Source organism: Lissotriton vulgaris, chromosome 7 (assembly GCF_964263255.1).
Source record: "Lissotriton vulgaris chromosome 7, aLisVul1.2, whole genome shotgun sequence".
NCBI lineage: Eukaryota > Metazoa > Chordata > Amphibia > Caudata > Salamandridae > Lissotriton > Lissotriton vulgaris.
Genome location: NC_141695.1, coordinates 1,376,222,139 through 1,376,242,699, shown reverse-complemented (window position 1 = coordinate 1,376,242,699; position 20,561 = coordinate 1,376,222,139).

Sequence of the window (20,561 nt, the reverse complement as noted above, 5' to 3'; positions counted from 1 at the left end):
GACAGGGGTATTCTTAGGGTTCAGGGCTAGGTTTGGGTTTTGGGGTACAGGGGTATTTTTAGGGTTCAGGTGTAGGTTTGGGGTTTCAGGTACAGGGGTATTTATAGGGTTCAGGGCTAGGTTTGGGTTTTGGGGTACATGGGTATTTTTAGGGTTTAGGGATAGGCTTGGGTTTTAGGTTACAGGGTATGTTTATAGGGTTAAGATGGGTTAGTGTTTTTACAGGTGTTGGGGTGTTTTAAGGAGTAAGGGTGGGTTATGATTATGGGGTGCAGGTGAATTTAAAGGGAGCAGGGTGGGATTGGTTTTTAGGGTGTAAAGGGTAATAAAATAAAATAATAAATAGAAATAATATAAATAATGCAATTTAAAAGAATAAATGTTTTAATGAAATGTAATTTTTATATATATATATATATATATATATATATATATATATATATATATATATATATATATATATATATATTATATATATATATATATATATATATATATATTCTCCTCCGTTCCTGCTCACAGCCGTGAGAGGTATTGCCAGGAAATGACACGGCACACCAGGTAAGTCCAGCACAAAAACTTTATTGTGCACAAACTAAAGACGACGCGTTTTAGCGTTAAGCCTTTCTCAAGTAGCCCCCATTTTGTTTTTGCACATATTTAAGTCCCCTTTACCTTGTCAATAATAAACATAGAAAAAACACACAATGTCTCGTATTTTTCCCCAGAAATCGATACATAAATAGTGACACGTCATACAATTGATTGCATTGCATAGTGTATCAGGGACATACATTTACGGCAATTTAGGATGCTGCACAACATTGAGATTTGGATTTGGTCTCCCCGCACTCAGCCGCGCATTGCACAACATGTGGGTGCATTGCATTCTGGTTACAGTATTTTGCGCTATTGCGTGTGTGTAGATAAGGACCATTCGATTCGGTATGAAACCAAATAGAACTCCACCTGTAAAAAAATAAATATATATATATATATATGTATATATATATCTCACAGGACTGACACATGGGTACATCGCGCCCTGCTGCTATTGTTCCCCACCTCCATTTCTTTTCATCAAAGGACTCTCCCCCATTACATCAGCCTGTTCTGCTTGAACATGAAGCATTTTGGGAGTTGTGGTGCGGTGATGTTCAAACGCACTACAACAGGTGAGCAGCACAGCTTGGGGGAGGAGCGGACAGACGCCATCCATACAAAACAGCAGGGGTACTTACCGGGACATTTCCGTCAGGTGTTGGGCGCTGAAGAAGGCAATGCGCCGAAATGCATCCGCTGCCACCAGACTGTTCTGTTTTAATAAAGCCTCTCCAACCAGCCCCCCTCTGGGCTTCTGCTTCCTTCTCCGTGTGGAGGAATTTTCATGCATATATATATATATATATATATTGCAGCTCAAAAAGCACCAGAACGCCGCACTCCCAGGCGGGTGCTTCCATTGCGAGGGTGCACTCGCAAGTCCAATTCTGCTCCACCTCCCAATAGCGAAAATCTCCCGCAGGAAGAAAGGAAGCACTCTCGGAGGTACGTATTCACAAATTTATTTACCACAGCAAACTGACGCGTTTCGGTCGGAACCTTTCTCTAAGTTTACCGAACCGGCAGAGGCGTCGACATTTAAAGTACCAGGGTCATAGAAATCAATATAGGACATGCCTACGGGGAAGGGAAAGAAGCATGAGCGCCATATTGGAGTGTCTGAATATCAGTAGTCAATGGCTGAACTTAAATATCATGATTACGCCCTGGAAGGGCAATACAGTCAGACAAAGCATAATTAATATTATGAAACACGAGTTTCCTGCGCTCCTCCTAAACAAGTAAATATGGTTAAAGTACAAATGTACAATAAAACTGAAAATTCACGTACATTTTCCCATATCCCCACAAAAAATCAATCAAAGTATAAATGCCAATGATGCCATCAAGCCCTGGATGGGCCAATTAGCTAATGATTCAACCAATGAACCAAGGAGGACCCTAACCCCTATGCATCTAGTACCCAAATACGGAGACTCTATGCATTCTAATCTAAAATAAATTAAAGTAAATCAAAATAAAAACAAAAACAACAACCACAAAACCTGACAGCATAATCAATAGCATATGTAGCAAGAAAAATATATAGCAAGTAAAATATCTATCCAAGTAGAGCTCCAATACCTTATGCTGAATAATTTCATGAAATTCAATTACCTAAATTCACACATAATGAATGTAGGACAAAAACAAAAATTGTCATAGATAATGTGTAGCAAAAGCAAATTGAAGTAAAAGTAGAAACAGAACAGAACAACAATCCAAGTCATCACCTAAATGTACCTGAAGGGATACCAGGTCGGATACACATACAGCTTTAAATTCATAATCGACATCTGGTACCTATAAAATACATATCTACAGGTGAACTAATGGAGTCTACTCTCCCAGATGAGATGGCAGTTCTTCATGTATATTCATACCCAATGGCATTTTCGTTTGCAGATCAATTATGTATCTAGACTCGAGTCTACGGAGTCGGACACGCCTGTCCCCTCCTCTCAGGTTCTGTGGTACATGGTCCAGGCCAAAGAAGCTTAACTGATCCCTGTTACGCTTATGTGCTTGATCGAAGTGGCGCGCCACCGGGTACGCCTCATCGAAGTTGGCAATAGCACGCATGTGCTCTAAGACTCGCATCTTCAGTGGATTGACTGTGCTGCCGATATACCGTAGCCCGCAAGGGCATGTGAGGCAGTAGACGCAATAAGGGGTAGAGCAAGTTATAAATTTGTTGATCCTACGTTGTATCCCAGTATTAGGGATAGTGTAAGATCGTACTCTTTTACTAAACTTGCACGCCTTACACTTCCCACAAGGGGAAAAACCACAGGTTTCACCAAAAGCGTTGGTCTTAGGGGACTCGGTCAGATGGCTCTGCACCAGATCATTCTTAATGGAACGTGCCTTCCGATACGTGATCTGGGGATTGGCTGGTAAATCATCTTTGTGTAGGTCATCTGTCTGTAAAATATGCCAACTTTTCTTGAATGTTTTATTCAAAAAAGCGGCATCCTGGGAGAAGGGTGTAAAGGGTAATAAAATAAAATAATAAATAGAAATAATATAAATAATGCAATTTAAAAGAATAAATGTTTTAATGAAATTTAATTTTATATGTATATATATATATATATTCACTGAAAAAACCATAGGTTATAGACCATATATAGTTAGGAATTAGCATTTCCAAAACCATATTTTACTCACACAAAACCATTGAAATTTCATATATAGTTAGTTGCCCTAACTATATATCGCGCACCCGCAATCCACTGCTGATGATGTCACATATTACATCATTCATGACATGGTCAGTGACATCACTGATGACATCACTGATGACATCTCAAATGACATCACTGATGACATCACTGATGACATCTCATTTGACATTACTGATCACATCACTGATGACATCATTCATGTGATAATACGATGAACCTCTTCAGACTCTAATATAACCTTAGATACACTCAGTGTAAACAGACACTCACAGACTGTCACTCATCCATGGAGTTATTCACACGCCTAGTCAATCATGCAAAGAATCAATCACACCTCCATTTCCTCAACTATACAGTTATACACACCTTACTTATTCAAACATATACTAACACATATTTACTCTCTTATACAATCCCTGATACAAGCTCACAATGATATATACATTATGCACAGTTATTTATATATGTCAACTCTCACATGTACTGTGTTTTACATATGTACTTACTTTGACATGTAGCACTGAGATATCCATTCACTCACCAATGCACTCATGCACACAGTCAACCGCCCATACAGCTGTTTCCACATGCACTTTTGAACCCATACATCTAGTGAATCAACTGCTCACACATCTATGCACAGAGTCATACACCTCCCAGCCACCCACACACACATCCAGTCTCCCATACAAATACTTGGGCAACCAACCAATAACCCATATAGTTACTCAAATAGCTCCTGATCAACGCATGCAGCAGTTTACAGAACAACAGACATAATGATGTACAAATTAAGACAGTTTAGTCACTAACTCATGCCCTCAGTGAGACACATTTAATCACTCACTCATACAGTCAGTCATGCACCTACTAAATCCTTCATCCAAACACTTATACATCCACTCATTCTTCAATATGTAAGACATATTTTAACTTTACAGAAACATACAGTCACTGGATAATGTCATCAGTGATGTCATCAGTGATGTCATTTGAGATGTCATCAGTGATGTCATCAGTGATGTCACTGACCATGTCATGAATGATGTAATATGTGACATCATCAGCAGTGGATTGCGGGTGCGCGATATATAGTTAGGGCAACTAACCATATATGAAATTTCAATGGTTTTGTGTGAGTAAAATTTGGTTTTGTAAATGCTAATTCCTAACTATATATGGTCTATAACCTATGGTTTTTTCAGTGAATTTCAATGGTTTTGCAAATGCTAATTCCTAACTATATATGGTCTATAACCTATGGTTTTTTCAGTGAATTTCAATGGTTTTTAATAGCAAATATCAAAAGCTGTAAAATGTATATTTATTCTAATTCAAAAATATATTTACAATTTTTGTAATTTAATGTTTTTATTTATATATTTTTTTAATTATTTTTTTTTGTTTCGCTACCGGTTCGCGAACCGGGAAGCTTTCCGTTAGCTCAATTTGATGCCGCGACCCGGTCCGCTAACCGGTAAACGTTCCGTTTGCGCAACTACCGCATCAGAAATCAACATCGTGACGCGTCGCGGAAACGCGACATATCACGTTGTCGCGTAATGCGTCTTATGACGCGCCGCGTTAGCGCTCCCGGAAGTGCTCCGGACCGCGAACCGGAAGCGATCCGGGGCGCGGCGCGCACCGCGTAACGTGAGCGGAACAGGTCATGTGACTTGTTTATAAAAGTTTTCATTGGTTCATTTCACTTTTGGTTTCCTAAGGATGTAAGACTAGGTCATGTGACCTAAAAATAACACTTTTCATTGGTTTAGAACTATTTTTTTCCCAAATGATGAAAGCCCCCACCTTTTTTCTCACTCTGACTTTCAACTTTGAGAAAGGAAGACCTATTTTGCTCTGTTTAAAAAATGGCTTCAATAGTAGCTTCAGCTGGTGCACCCCCACCACCACCACCACCATCTCCTCATAGGAAGAGAGGACCACCTGCACAGTTTCTTGGAAACCCAGAGGAGGAAGAGGATCCAGAAGAGGGAGAGGAAGAAGAGGCACCACGATGTGTCAAAGAGTTACCCCGGGTATCTCATCACAAAAATAGTTTTATCTGGCAATTTTTTTCCATTCCACCAGGAGAGAAAAAAGTTAATGCACGCTATGCTACGTGCCTTATATGCCAAGATAAATTATCCAGGGGCACTGATAAAAAGTACAGCTATGGAAACTACACGATGCACCGACATATGCAGAGGTGGCATCCATTAAATTATAGTCGGGCAGAGATGCGTGAACTACAAGAGAACCCCCCAACTTCGGTGGCCAGAACATCTACTGATATTTCTCTCACAGTTGCAGAGGCAAGCGAAACAGTGCCAAATATTAAAAAAAAATTTGTCCATATGAAGCTTACTTGCTTATATTGTGGCACTTTAATTTCATGCGCAAATATGAGTGTAAAATTAATTAATTTAGCATTTGAGAAACACCGATGCTCTAAACGCCCCAAGTTTAAATTTTTTTTTTTTGCTCCTGTTGAGCCCTTTTCAATGCCTCTTTTTGTTCTTTCCCTTTGAAAAAAAACAAAAAAAACAAAAAAGTGTTCAAAAAATAGAAAAAAAACAAATAATGTTCAAAAAAGAAAAAAAAAATATAAAACAACAAAAACATTAAAAAAAAGTTCTTACCAGAACTACCTCCCCTTTTTACAAAAATTGCTAGAAAGTGTAACACTCTGGCAAGCTGTTTTTTTTTTAGTTCGCTTTCCAGTTCGATCGCCGGTTCGCGAACCGGGAGCTAACCCCAATTTAAAAAAATAAAAAATAAAGGAGTAAGTACAAGGGAAGAAAACAGAGAGTAATGTTAAAAGAAAGACAGCTATAGGGACTAAACCAGAAATGGTGTTTAATAGATTAATTTACCTAAGAAAAGAAGGAAGAGGATATAATTGTGGAAAACAAAATACATAAGGAAGTGAAAGAATCAAGCATTGAAAATGCAATAGATTTCACAATAGAAGAGTTTGTTCTTTTGGTTTTGCAAATGGATGAGTGGCGTTGTGTGGATGAGAGGCATTGCGTGGATAATTGGCGTTTTGTGGATTATTGGTGTTGCGTGGATGAGTGGTATTGCGTGGATTAGTGGCATTGCGTGGATGAATTGCGTGTGTGAATGGCGTAGTGTGTGTGAGTGACGATGTGTGTGTGAGTGGCGTTGTGTGTGTGAGTGGCGTTGCGTGTGTGAATGGCGTTGCGTGTGTGAATGGCGTTGCGTGTGTGAGTGACGTTACTGTGAGGGGGGGAGGAGAAATGCATACGGCAGACAGGGGAGGGGACGGAGCGGGGACAGTAGAATGAGAAGGTAAAGCAGCCGGGGCGTTTATAGTGAAGCTAAACTTCACTTCAAAGGTGTGGGAGGAGTACGCCTGAGGAAACAGACGGCGATTTGGTAATGTGCACACGCATTTTAGGTCAATGCACTTGTGTATTGAACCAAAACCCACGGGCACAGCTCCAAATTTGCACATTTAAATAATCTTTGTTTAAAGCTCTATAGTCTGAAGCCCTATAGTAGGTGAATGTGATTGAAATGTAACGAAAAGAGTAGAAAACATTTACCTTATAATTCTTGTTAACTTTTTCAATTCTTTTTTCATACTTTCAATCTGTGAAAGAGAGAACAAACATTTCAAAAATATTAAAACATGTATTTAAAAATTAGAAAAGACAAGGGAAAAGGTTCAAGAACAAACAGTTTTTCAACAACTTTGACATTTACAGAAGCCTCTGCTTCTCTACGTCCCCTACACAGTCCTAAATATATATATTTTAAACAAACAGTATCTTGATGCTGATGAAGTGAGGCCTATTTTGGAACATGGTGCATCTTTTGCACTGCTGATGTCTCACAATAGTGATGCAATGGCAGCGCAAAAGAGATGTAAAGGCATCATAAAATTGTCTCTAACATTTTAAATGATTGTTTCAGGATGCAAATAAGATGTGTCCTTTCCAGAGGTTTGTTTGAGGTGAGGCCTATTCAGGTTTAAAAAAAAAAACAGTACCCAGAAGTGCAGCACTGGAAGCATTAACTTTGACACTTACAGAAGCCTCAGTTTCTCCATATCTACCTCACATTTCTAAATGTATATCATAAGTACAAAAAGTAGAGAATTAATTATACATGTTAAATGGTTTATTTTTGCTGTTCTCAGAATGTATCAAATTTCACTAAAACAGTGACTTGAAGGTATTCATCATGTAACAGCGGGGAAAAAAAAACACAATCAAAATGATTGTGTTTAAAAAACCCATACAACATAAGAAATCTGAATTCAAAACTCCTTAAAATTAACTTACTTTCCATGACGTCGAAGGATGTCCTATGAATAGCTTACACTCATTTGTGCTATTAATATTTTCAGCCCGCCACTTTCTGAAAGGAAACCTCCATCGTTTTGAAAAATATGTTACATACAATAAAAGACTTCTCACATTCTACCACATGTTTCCACATGGCCAAATCATGTTAGAGCGATTTACAACTCTTGGAGTTCTTGTAAGCAAATCCCGTCATTTTCTATTTTCGCAACTTTCAGAAAGAAAACGTTTAAGATTACTTTCACAATCCTGGACTACTAATATCTTACTCTTCTTGCTCACTCATGTTCTACTTTTCCTATCACACTGATACTGCTTACTATGAAGCAGACTTACTTGCATCAGGTTTATATAGTTGGATTTTTAAAATGACATTATAATCAAAATTTTGGACCAATAATCTAGACAGCATTGCAGACTTACATTCCCTCTACTCCATGAACCACTTGAAATTCCTCAGAGCACATCCCGAGATTCTTTCCCTAAAATTTTGGTTTTAAAAACACCAGGTAAGAATTTTTAAGGTCATACGGCAATTTTTTTTGAAAGTTATAACAGAATCGTTGCAGAATGACCAGCCGTTTCTAGACTTTAAATAAGCTGTGTAATGTCCTGATGTTCTTGAAGGACCGTCATGATAGATTATTGCTACAGTTACAAAAGTCCTTCCTGATATTGACAACTGCGAAGCAACACATTTTTTTATTAAAGTTGTCAATTTTGTTCCATCAGGCCTACATCGTTGGAACATTAAAATGACATACTGGCCATATCTTCGTATAAATAATGTTGACATCATTTCAGATTTACATTGGCTACACTCCATGTTGTGATCAGCTGCTTTTACTAGCTTATTAAAGGACACTGATTTACTGTCTGGCAAAGTTAAATATATAAATCTTTCTGACTCTACACTAGATGTACTTGATACCCTACAGTTCTCGCAGTCATGCTGCCATTGATAAGAAAGCCCAAACAGGTGATCTACATCTACACCCTCATCATGCAATACATCAAGCATATAAATTAAAAACTCCTGACAATCCTGCTGAATATTTTCAGAGAAGTCTGTTTGACCTGAACATTCGTCTAACAGATAACGAACTTCAGACACACTTTCTACTTTTGTTCTATCAGTGCTACATTTCTCTAACACAGAATTCAACAAACAGCATAAACTTTGTTCCGAATTGATCACAATCTGTTCTTTTAAAGTATCTAGTGAAAAGACAACATTAACAACTACATTAGCATAGCAGTTGACACCAGAACTGTTTTCAAATTGAAAACTGACAACATCTTCAACAGAATCTGTTTTCTTTCTGCTTACAATTTTCGGTTCATCAACTTTTGGTCTTTTTCCTACAACCTCCCTACTATTACTGATATTTCTTCGTTTCCGGCCTACCACACGTTTCTCAAACAAAGGATATTGAGGCAAATGTGGCGCATACTCTCTTCTTAACCTATTGTATTACTTAACACAATCTAGATCCGCACAAATGTTTGTGACATCACAGTCAATCAAGTACAATCCCGATAAAGTTCGAACTCGTGACAATGCCACATATGCCATACCCTCCTTGAACACAGAACTGCCAATATTCACCAAAGCAGTGTCTACACTTAAACCTTGCAATTTATGGATTGTCACCGCATATGCCAAGCAAACAGGAAACTGCTCACGGCGAACATATAAGTCTTTAACAAGCAAAAACCTAGCCGAACAACGACCAATTAGCTGTACTTCCTCAATGCCATCAAATTTAATTTTTAAAAATTCAATTCCATCTCTACTTCTGTATTTCTCAAAATCAACAACATTACCCATTGATCCATTTACCAGACCTCTCTCAACATGTAAATTCCTTCTCAAAATGATTCGGCAATTTAAACACACATTCAAAGTCTTTTCAAAACCCGCTGTTTTAGATATTGTCTTCTCTAATGAATCCAATTTTGATTTCAAATTCTCAGACAAAATAATTGTTGATCCCATATGCTCTATTCTGTCAATAGCTTCCAGTTTCACAATCTCTTGCTTTTCTAAATGCAACATTTTGTTGTTGAAGATGGCACATTCTGCAAGAGTTGGCATCAAACATATTCCGGATTTCTTCTCAGTAATTTTCTGAAAAATATTCTCAGGCACAACATCTTGTTCTGGATATAAATTTGACAGTAATCGTGCATGTAAAGCTTCTTTCCCATGCTCGGTCACATTTCCAATTCTAATATCTTGTAGAATATTCTTGTAATCTTCATCCTTTGCCTGACGCATATTTTCATGCAGTTCAGCATAATTGAAGTTTAACCATATATTGACGTTGCCAATGCTTCCTAGGCACTTCCTGGTATCTTCATGCGTGAGTATTTTGAACACAGGTTGTCCTTTTACTGGTGTCAGCTGCAGAAGATCTCCGAAAACAATGATGTGTTTGCCACCAAATAACACATCATACTCAGTTTTAAGAACTTCTTGCATTCTCAAATGCACAAAGGCAAGCATGACATTGGAAACCATGCTTACTTCGTCAATGATAAAAAGTTTCATTTTCCTCAAGATTCTTGAAACTTCACAACAAGCATCTCCAGATAACTTGTGGTATTGTAATGTGTTGTCATGCTCCACTGGCAGCATCAGTAGACAATGCAAAGTAATACCTTTAATGTTATGTGCTGCCAGTCCAGTTGGAGCAGTGACAACACAAGACAGCGATGACTCAGTCCTTTCCTGCAAATAACAAGAAATTGCTTTAATGAGGAAACTTTTTCCAGTTCCCGCTTCTCCACTCACGTACAGACGGACAGTCTTCAACGACGTACATGAGCACTCTTTCTTCTCATGACTTAATCCATGATCAATTTGCTTGGTAACTTCGTCATATATTTTCCTCTGCTCAACGTTGAGTTGTTTTTCCAAGTCGTCTAAGTTAACTGCATCCTCCTGAGCATGTGCCATGGCTCTTTCCACTTTATTCATAGCAGTGGCAGCTTCATTTTCGATAATAGGTCCTCCTAGTGGATCCTGACTCAATGAAACAGAACTCTGACTGTCCTGAGAACTGTCTCTGGCAATCTCGGCTGCAATCGTTGCTTCCTGCTCAATTTCCAAAGTCAACATTTCTTGATATTTGGGAAAAGCAGGACATTCTATGGTCTCCTTGGCGGCAGTGAAAGAGTCTTCGTAACAGAGGAAATCTCCAAGCAGTTCCTCTTCTGCACGCCAATGCTTGAAAAGTTGCAAAAGTGCTAAATAGAAAAACTCCTTTTTTTCTGGAGATTCGCCACTCAATTTTCGATGGTTTACCAATTGGCATTTTCTTTGCTTGACCAGACATCCCTCACTTCCAATTACAGCATACACTCCTTTCTCAATATCTTCTTTGATGTTCCTCTTGAATATGTAATTTTGTAGAACCTCATACAAACAAACATTCTCAAGGTGACTGCTTCGATTTGGATAATATGTATCCAACATGTTGGTCTTCAAAATGTCGGTACTGTTTGGCTCCTTTTCCGCCAAATACTCAATTTCCCGCACAGGTTTCAGAACTCGATTACGCGTTGCAGCAAGACCAAGACTCGCCCAAATGATACTCCTGGATTTGGCATAAAGACTTGCTGAAGACAACCGGTCAGAACATTCGTAAGCTCCAATTTCTCGATGCGACAACATCTTCAGACTGAAACTGTACAACTTCCTACTGAGGCTCTTTTCATGGGAAATGTCCTCCCACATATCCTTCAATTCTGTCTTTTCTTTTTTGGTGATGTAAGATGTCACATACCGAGCCACAGCCATACAGTTGTCAGCCACAAACTGTATATCCATGTTAGCATTCCACATGGACAAAATCACTGGGTTGTAGTCGTTGATGTACTTGGACTCTTCGTTCCTTTTCAAACTTTATGTATTTTTGGGTGATTTCCTCGTCACATTATGTCGCAGAGAAGACATCAAACTGTTCACTCTTCCTTTAGAAATCACCAGTCGTGGAAAGTTGAAACGACATTTGGTGTAGAACTTGTCCTTGTTTCCGAATTTACGACGACAGTACTTTCCACAACGATGGCTTTGAAAACGTAGAACTTGTTCTCTTAGGCTTTTCTTCTCCGTTGCATTTGGAACAGCACACGTAGAATACTGTTCTATGAAAGTCATCACTAAGTCATCCGGATCTGTTCCAAATTTAGGTGCATCCTTGATCCACAACAGCATATGTATATGAGGAGCACCTCTTGCTTGGTACTCCTTTCTCCAGAAGAAATCCAACACCTCTCCCAGAGGTGGATTCTTCTTATTCATGATGAAAGACATCATAGCTTCAAATCTATGATTGAAGTACCTGCATACATTCACTGGATCCAATGAACACAGTTCTCCGGGTGTCTTGAATTCGATGTTTTCAATGTTTCCATTTGCCTCTCGTAGAAATTCAAGTAAGTCTTCCCAGCCATACTCGGCACAGCTCAGAGTGAGGAACCATGTTGGAGTTCCTAAGTTCCTCAGCATACCTTTTAAATCACCATGACGACGGTACCAGTACTCATTAGTACCACGCTGACACGCCATGAGATTAATTAGGTGAGAATCCAAAATACTGTCTTGGACATTGACTTTATGCATAAAGTCACTTGCCGAGATGTTTCGCATCTGTATACCACTTTTCAAGATGTGGTTCACTGCATATGACAGTCCAGACAGATCGCTTTCAAACAGGAGATGAAACAAATAGGGAATGCATTGACGAAACCTAGGATCTTCTGCATACAATCGTAAAGTCCGGTATTCAAAAGCAGGAATTTGATGAGGTCGCTCATCATATCTTCCTCCTTGACCTGTTGGAAATAGCTGTGGGAAACACCGAGCTTCCAAACTTTCCTCCCAAACACTAATGGGACTCCCTTTGGCTTGTTTCATTTGAAACAACTCAATAGCATTCCCAATGACTTCCTTGGAATGCAAAGGATGAACACTATAATGTTCATTTATTTCTTCACTTTTAGAGGCTTCTACTTTCTCAATTTGGCCAGCACACAAATCGCTATCCTCTTCATCACTTACTTCCTCTTCTGCAATATATACATTCTTATAGTACTTATTATTTTTTTTCAAATACAATGTTGCCTTTTTGACTTTCCTAACATCCACTAAATATTGCCATATTTTCTTATTCTTTGTTGGAACCCCATTAACTAAGATAACCAGAGGTTCCTCTTCCACTTTTTCTACTCCAATTGTGTTAATGTTTTTGTTCAAATCTAGAGGCAAATAAACAACTCTTCCCTTTAATCCTCTCTGTAAATCTGATGGAGGCAACTTCCCTGTCTTTGGCTCCATTCTTACAATAGCCTGAAAGGGATGGATACTTTGAATCAAAATAGATTCATAAGCATTTAAATCCTTCAATTCAGAAGGAATCTCAACCAATTCCAGATTATTATGAACCGCCCTAGCAGGCATCTGGTTTTGGTTTAATTTGTTACAACAATAAGTACACACACGTTGATCCGATCCCAAATCAAAACAATTTTCTACCATCAAGTATGTTGCGAAATCCTTCCATTCACTAATTTTTTCCCTTTCACTTTTTGCATATAAATCCACTAACTTAGTCTGATTCTTATAATAAGTGCGTCGACAACACACACAACTGAAATTAGGCCTCTCACTTGATTTCACCTGAAACGTGGCAATTTCCTTCTGAAAATTATCTGTACTGGAAACCTGTACATTATCTTCAACATTACCCTCTACTTCTGGGTCAATTTGAACATTCTCATCTTTACTTCCAAAGTAACAAAACTCAATTTCTTCACAAATATTCTTGACATCTATTTCAGAACCATGCAAAAGAGCAGCACATAATTGTTTAAGCATAATTGCTGGACTCTTAGCATAATACAACATTCTGACTAATTTCCTCACTTTATTATGATGCACTGCTAGCATCCTGAAATGATGAAAAACACTCTGGCATACTCTCCTGGAAAGACAAGCCAGTGAATGACCACGCAAACCTGTCACTTGTCTCACTCTGCAAGGATCTAATTCTTGCAACAACTTCATTTTCTGCTTCAAACTTTTCTTATTAAATGTCTGTACAAAATCACAAAGCAAATTGATGGAATCCTGTCGCACACTGCAAATAGAACTACACTTCCAAATGTACACAGGACCTTTAGGACGTCTTTCAAAAACCTCATTACCTAACACCTCTTCTATCTCTGTTGTCACAAGTTTTTCTTTTTCAACTGGAGAACCATCCTTCACTTCATATGCTCGACCACTGGTGTCAACTGCAAACACCAAATCATTATCCTGAAAATAACTCTCCTCATTGAAAAATGCCTCACAACTTGAACTATGCATCCATTCTCCGGAAAAAACTTCACAAAAATTACTTTGATTAACTACTCTCTTCCATCTACTATTTGATTTGAAATCAGAAATTACCTTGTTTAGTTTCCTAATTCTATTGATTACCAAAATAAATAACTTTCGCTTAATTTCGAAAGCATGATCAATAATTTTCTCTACATTTTTCTTTTTCTTATAAAATGCCACTTTCTGTTGGCCTTTCTTAATATTTTTTAATAAATTAACTATTATCCTGTTGCGGAACATTCGTTTTCGAATGTCCCTAAACTGTTGTTTCCTTCTACTATCATGCACAGAGTTATCTCTTGCTCTAGCAGTAACATTTTTGATTGGTCTTTCCTTTCCGTTTAAATTGCTTCTCTTTTTCTGGACTGAAACATTTTCTGTAGAAATACTTTTTTTACTACAAATATTTCTTATGAATGATTTCGTGGTCTTACCCGGAGCTTTCTTGGTGATTTGACAAGTTTTTTTGGGAGAGGACTGCTGCAGTAATAGCTGAACTTGCTGTCTTTGACGTTTTCTAGCCTTTCTAATTCGATTCTTAGTTGGCATTTTCAAATTTTCAAATGATCTGCAGTTGAATCTGTGGTAAAATATAATAAAAAATGTTATTAACCACTATTGCCAAACAGTAAATGAATAACAGTCATCAAAAACTTTACACCCTACTTATTATTTAACATAGCAAATCTTTTGCACCACCACTGCGTCACAAAAGTGACGCACACTGGTACAAAACAGGCATACACCTATCATAAATCTCTCCCTAACATTTTAAATGATTGATTCAGGATGACGATAAGGTGTGGCCTATCCAGAGGTTTGTTTGAGGTGAGGCCTACTCACGGTTGCAGATGAGATTTTCGCTTGTTGAAGAATACAAAGGAGATAATACATGTGAAGGCCTACCAATGAAGTAATTCATGTCCACTTCACTCTTGAACAAAGGGCAAACCTCTTTTGAATCTGTGTTCAGACCTAAACTTCATCTGCACAATGTCATTCATAAACTTAGGAAACACTAGTGATGTAATTGAAAAATGTGGAGTTTCTTTTCCTCATTTCAGAATTACATCACCTGTGTTTCCTCATTGACTTAAAATGTCCTTAAGACACATGAAAGCGTTTTTTGATTGCCCTTGCACCATTTTTGGGTCATTTTTAACATGGCTATGTAACTCCCATAACCAAAATCTAAATTTGCCAAGCACAGGTGGGAGCATATTTACAAGAAACTTGCCCCATGGAGAAAGCTCTTCAATTTAAATGGGAAAAATAACCTCATAGACACTCAAATGCCTTATAAATATGCCCCAAACAACCTATGAAGCTCTAGCAGTACATATCCAGAAAAGTAATTGATTTCAAAAAACGTTTTTAAACACAACATATAAATCAATTGTATACCTACATTCAAGAGGAAATGACTTAAAATGTCCTTAAGACACATGAAAGCGTTTTTTGATTGCCCTTGCACCATTTTTGGGTCATTTTTAACATGGCTATGTAATTCCCATAACCAAAATCTAAATTTGCCAAGCACAGGTGGGAGCATATTTACAAGAAACTTGCCCATTGGAGAACGCTCTTCAATTTAAATGGGAAAAATAACATCATAGACACTCAAATGCCTTATAAATATGCCCCAAACAACCTATGAAGCTCTAGCAGTACATATCCAGAAATGTAATTGTTTTCAAAAAACGTTTTTAAACACAACATATAAATCAATTGTATACCTACATTCAAGAGGAAATGACTTAAAATGTCCTTAAGGCACATGAAAGCGTTTTTTGATTGCCCTTGCACCATTTTTGGGTCATTTTTAACATGGCTATGTAACTCCCATAACCAAAATCTAAATTTGCCAAGCACAGGTGGGATCATATTTACAAGAAACATAGCCCCATGGAGAACGCTCTTCAATTTAAATTGGAAAAATAACACCATAGATACTCAAATGCCTTATAAATATGCCCCAAACAACCTATGAAGCTCTAGCAGTACATATCCAGAAATGTAATTGTTTTCAAAAAACGTTTTTAAACACAACATATAAATCAATTGTATACCTACATTCAAGAGGAAATGACTTAAATGTCCTTAAGACACATGAAAGCGTTTTTTGATTGCCCTTGCACCATTTTTGGGTCATTTTTAACATGGCTATGTAACTCCCATAACCAAAATCTAAATTTGCCAAGCACAGGTGGGAGCATATTTACAAGAATCTTGCCCCATGGAGAACGCTCTTCAATTAAAATGGGAAAAATAACATCATAGACACTCAAATGCCTTATAAATATGGCCCAAACAAACTATGAAGCTCTAGCAGTACATATCCAGAAATGTCATTGTTTTCAAAAATCGTTTTTAAACACAACATATCTGTTTCAGCTTACATGAGAGACCATGGAATGGGCTCCATGTACAACAATAACTTGCGTTACTGCATGCAAGATTTCTACACAGAATATACAATTACAATTTCTCAAAGAAACAAAATCTATTTGTATATCACTTGAGACAAAGCATCATTTGAAAAACACAGCTTTCTTCATCATTTTCTCCTTAAATCATACTATTCTCTATCTAAATTAAATAAATCTTTTCTCACCTCAGCAAATACTTTTTGAGTTTCAAAACAGTCTCAGAAATACACCAAATTGTCTTCAGCAGAACAAAGAGTATGCACTCCAGAGGCTGCAGCTATAGAAAGCACAGAAATGCTGATATTCATTACACATATCTCTCATATTAGCCAATCATAATTCTTCCCTCATTTTTTTCAAATCAAAACCCTTCCCCCCTATGCCCTCTCTGCCTTTTTTGCTTAGCAACCACCTCCTGAAAGACCTCTAATGTTTGCAAGTTCACACAACAATGTTTCAATTGAACTCTGAACTCTCAGTGCACCTGCGTATCCAGTGCAATCTTTCATTAAATGTTTTTTCCTTGACCATTCAAATTACATCTTTCAAAGAACACATCCATGCACCCTAACTTTCTGTTTTCAGAAATGGAAATCCACCAATCACTCCTAATGAATCATTAGCACTGAAACTCCACAGTTTTTTTTCTTTACAAACTCCTACTGTTTCAACTGCCCTTTCATTACCACACTTCATCTGACTGCAGCACAACCTTCTCTCACCATGTTTTATGTCTGGATTGTTGGACATAGTTACATCTACTGGGCTCAAAGGTATGCTGAGAACAGAAATTTACCCAACCTCAATTTACAAGATGTGGAAATTAAGTGGTTGGGCCAAAGAGGATTAAAATGTCACCAATTGATACCATTGGTGAAAACCTTTATGCATTTGCCAAAACCTGACCTGTTAATTGTGCACTGTGGAGGAAATGATTTGGGCACTTTGACTGGGGTAGGTCTGGAAATGCTTTTAAAGGACACCTTTGAGCAATTGATGGCACTTTTTCCTCAAACTGCCTTGGTATATTCAAATATATGCCAAAGACAGAAATGGAGGTGGTCGAACCAATTTTGTCCACAAATTGAGAAGTCGAGGAAGCATGTAAACAAATCTGTTTCAGCTTACATGAGAGACCATGGAATGGGCTCCATGTACAACAATAATTTGCGTTACTGCATGCAAGATATCTACAGAGGAGATGGAGTTCACTTCTCAGATGAGGGCAACAGAATTTTCATTTTGAATTTAAGACTGTGCATTGGTACCTACTTATAAGTACCTAAATGTACCATAAACCCAAAAGCTCTTCTCAGAGCTACCCTACATCTGATCATTCACAATTATTATTTTACTCTAACTTTTTTCTCTAATTTTCAACAGACTACGCTCCCCAGAGCGCTACCCGGTACGCGAACCGGAAGCTAACTGCGCAAAATTTCTAAAAAAAATGTTTTTTTCCCGCACATATGGGCCTCCTCAGCCACCCTCAGAAAACCTAGGGGGTCAAGATACGTCTACCGTGCCCCCTTCTACCCATTCTGAACATTATTTGCCCACCATCTTGTATCTTAATTCGACCGAAACACAAAATGGTGGACTCCCGTAACGCTGCTGGTTCGCGAACCGGGACACTTCCCGGGAAGCGGTCCAATAAAAAAGGTGGGAAAGTAATTTACAGAAAAACGACTGGAGACACTCTCACCAAATATAGATTAGCTCATACTACATAACAATCCCTTTCATTTTCACAAATTTGATTGAAATTCCATTTAGCCATTTAGCCTGTAGACCTATCTAAATACCCTGAGGTAAATTACTTCACAAAACACATCTGAAGTGTTGGAATTCACAACCAATGAAAATGTTACTTTCATTTTCTACTTTTATTACCTGACATTTGATTGGTTATATACCTGAATATATATAAAGGAAGAGAAGGAAACACAGCCATTTTGACTACTACTTCTTGTTGTACATTTCAATTCAATTTTCACTAAACACTTCAACTTCTTTGTTAAGGTAAGTTGTTATTTTTAAAAATGAAGTATATTGTGCACTATAAATTAATATGGTAAACTTTTTCTGATAGTTATATACTATCCCTCTGTAGTAGTTATAGATTTAGATAGACTTCTCTGTTATAGTTATGGATGGAGTTAGGCTTCTCTTGTATAATTATGAATATACTTACGTTAAATCACATACACTTTTTTATATTCCTACTTCCACTCTGATACTATACACTGCCCAAAGATAAATTCACTGATAAAAACTGCCTATCTAAAATTAATCCCAACAGTGCCCTATCTCTACTAATATATATATTTTTTTATCCAAATTTCAGGCAAAATGGAAGGCGAAAACAAAGTTGAATTTCAAATTGTCCTGCAAGAGAGCAGCCAAGAATTAATGGCTCCAAATTACATTGAATTTATGGATGAAACTTGGGATGAAGAACTACTGCAATGTGTACAAGCAGTAGATGACCTCCTTCAAAATGAGGACATTTTACACCCTCAGAGATTAGAAAATATGTTCAATGAAAATAATGACATTTCAGACAGTGAAATGTTAGAAAGTTTATTAAATTATGAAACACAATCACAATAATAAATAATTGATTAAAAAATAAAGAAATTAAAAAATAATCAACAAAACCAACAAACAATTAACATACAGTATTTGAAAAGTCTATCATTCTTTTTTCCTTATAGTACGCTCCCCAGAACGCTTCCCGGTTCGCGAACCGGGAGCTTCCCACGCAATAAAAAAAAAAAAAAATTTATTTGCCCTGCGGGGCCCTTTTAAAACCTCCACATAAAACCTAGGGGGTCAAGGAGGATCTACTATGCCCCCTTATGGTAATTTCCCCCTTTGTTTTGACCTCCTCTTGTCTCTCGATCCTACCGAGAGACAACATGGCGGCTGCTCCGGACTGTTTAGAATGTTGACAGACACCGAACAGCCAATCAGCTTCACTTCGCAAAGCTCCGTTTCGCGTCAAGTACGCGAACCGGAGCGCTAACCGGAGCGCTGTCAAAGATATATATCTTTTTTTGAACGTTAATTTCTCAAAATCCACTGGAGCACATATATTGAGACCTAGCAAAGGCACATCGGGCTAACAGTCTCTACAATTTTGCCAAGTTTTGTGCAAATCCATTCAGCCGTTCGAGCTAAAAGGGAGGCCAACCCCCCTATGGAAATTAACATGGGAAAAACGCGTTTTGGGACCCCCCTTTTTTCTCAGCCCCCCCTTAACGAACCCCCGCCAAAAATTTTCAGGGGCTGCTCAGAAACAAAATGTGCCATTTTCCTGAAAATTTCAGCCAATTCTGTCCACAAACGCCAAAGTTATTAGACATAGAATTTTCAAAAATCCCATAGGGAAAAAATCCTAACTATATATACCTACTGGCGACCGCCAGTAGGTAATATATATATATATATATATATATATATATATATATATATATATATATATATATATATATATATATATATATATATATATATATATATATGTAAAGGAGTCCCAGCCTGTCAGTGAGTGACAGGCAGCAGCAGGGTGCAGACCTCGCAGCGCCACAGCAGACAGTCGAAAGTAAAGCTCTCCAATAATCCAGACTCAAGTGAGTAGCAGGTTCAAAACGTTTATTATGAGGTAACGCGTTTCACTCCACTAGGGAGCTTGATCACACAAATGCACTCATAAAAGTGAGGATATATATACAAGGTGTGGGAGGGGCTTGATTGGGAAAAAGAAACGCCCAAAAAGAATAAAGAAACAGTAAAATAAAGCAACAGTGTCTACATTATCCTACATGTTCAGTTCACATGAGAAGCAGCATGTACCACATGAAATTACATGCTGAAGGCAGATCAGTGCAATGTGATAGAAATAAAATATATGAAGTAGAATGTCAAACAAAAACAGAAACAGCGCTACTGAATAAAAGCTAGTTGCGGTTGAGTGGAGAAACATGTAATGTAACATAAAAGTCACGGCATAGTGCCAATATTGATGTTTCATGGGAACAACATTAATCAACCACAAAATAGGAGAGGCGCTAAAGACAATTACGGCACAGTGCCAGAAAAAGTTATCTGCACG